This window comes from Schistocerca americana, chromosome X, assembly GCF_021461395.2.
Source record: "Schistocerca americana isolate TAMUIC-IGC-003095 chromosome X, iqSchAmer2.1, whole genome shotgun sequence".
Taxonomy (NCBI): Eukaryota; Metazoa; Arthropoda; class Insecta; order Orthoptera; family Acrididae; genus Schistocerca; species Schistocerca americana.
Genome location: NC_060130.1, coordinates 950,625,703 through 950,627,460, shown reverse-complemented (window position 1 = coordinate 950,627,460; position 1,758 = coordinate 950,625,703). Strand labels below are relative to the sequence as shown.

General features: G+C 45.6%; 1 pseudogene; it reads right to left on the bottom strand.

The window, feature by feature from the left end:
- Positions 1–219: 219 nt before the first annotated feature.
- LOC124557197 lies at positions 220–337 on the bottom strand (annotated as a pseudogene).
- Between the last annotated feature and the right edge of the window lie 1,421 nt (positions 338–1,758).

The following is a 1,758-nucleotide window of genomic DNA, read 5'->3' as shown; positions in this document are numbered from 1 at the left end:
CAAAAATTTTCTTAGCAGCACTCCGTCTGCAGGCCACAAGTGGCCCATCGGGACCATCCGACCGCCGTGTCATCCTCAGCTGAGGATGGGGATAGGAGGGGCGTGTGGTCAGCACACCACTCACTCGGTCGTTACGACGGTTTTCTTTGACCGGAGCCGCTATTATTCGGTCGAGTAGCTCCTCAATTGGCATCACGAGGCTGAGTGCACCCCGAAAAATGGCAACAGCGCATGGCGGCCTGGATGGTCACCCATCCAAGTGCCTACCACGCCCGACAGCGCTTAACTTTGGTGATCTCACGGGAACCGGTGTATCCACTGCGGCAAGGCCGTTGCCAAAATTTTCTTACTATACATTAATTATTTTCTGATGCTGCGATGTTTTTTCTGTCAATGTATACTGCTGTCTGCTGGATCTTTGTTGAAACATAACACCATGCCGCTGCAACTGCTGCGATAATTACAGACCTGATATCTGAACGTCTTCCACGCTCATAACAATCACCAAACCTTCCCCAGTCGCCACCAGTAAGTATGGAGCGCTTAGATATTCGGTAGGCTGGCGACTCCTTCTCGTGAAGACGTACTCCCATACGAATTCTTTTCTATGGAGTTCATGTGTTTTGTAAGCGCTGGAGAGCTTTCGTTGAGCGTAATGGAGATTTTATGGTAAATTGACACAATTCGTCCCGCTAGGGTACAATAAATAATTTTCGAGTTAAAAAGTATTTAGGCTTTTCATTTGACTCGGCCTCTCAGAAATACAGAAACCTTGTTTACTATGAACTGCTAAAACCGTAATCAGAAGGACGATTACTGAGGAAGAATAGTCTGTGTACTGAGCCAAGTAGTTGCAGAAACTGGAAATAAGATTTTCGCACTGATGGGTGTTAATGCTCTTACTCTTGGTACAGGCAGTTTCTGATACCAACAACACATTTCGCACATTCAGGGCATAGGTTTGAATTTGGTAGGGATGGTGTAAAATTGAGGACGCTGCTTTTCTTAGTATACGTAACTAATCTGGTCTCCATTTATAAAATGTATTAGTGTATTCACCGATCATTTCTGAGTATTTTGGTAAAAGAGATCTGAGGTTCCCGGTGACGTTTTGTTTTATTTCTTATCCCATTTATCGTTATACCCGTATTACACCGAAAATATCAGCACATCGTTGTAAATGACGACGATCTGATACACAGCTATGTGGAAGAAGTGGCCGACGAGCACCTGGTGTAGAGTTTCATCGAATTCAATGTAAGAGCGGCAGAACGGCGCCATGCTCACCTGTTCTCGCAGCGGGGCCAACAACATCACAAACTTGTGCATCTGTTCAAATGGCTCTGAGCACTATGGAACTCAACTGCTGAGGTCATTAGTCCCCTAGAACTTAGAACTAGTTAAACCTAACTAACCTAAGGACATCACAAACATCCATGCCCGAGGCAGGATTCGAACCTGCGACCGTAGCGGTCTTGCGGTTCCAGACTGCAGCGCCTTTAACCGCACGGTCACTTCGGCCGGCGCTTGTGCATCTGTCTGGGGATTGTTGCATTACTCGCTGTTTCGTGTTTTACGTTTTGGCGATCGTATGTTACACGCTTTTCACTCTTGTGGATGTATTTTTACAGAAACAACAGTCACTGGAATAACGAAACGAATAGCTCACAATTATATTGCAACTCCGTACCAAGTCACTGGATACCACGGTTCCCTTACACCAAAATACTAGATAAACGTGCCTAAACAACTTCGCAA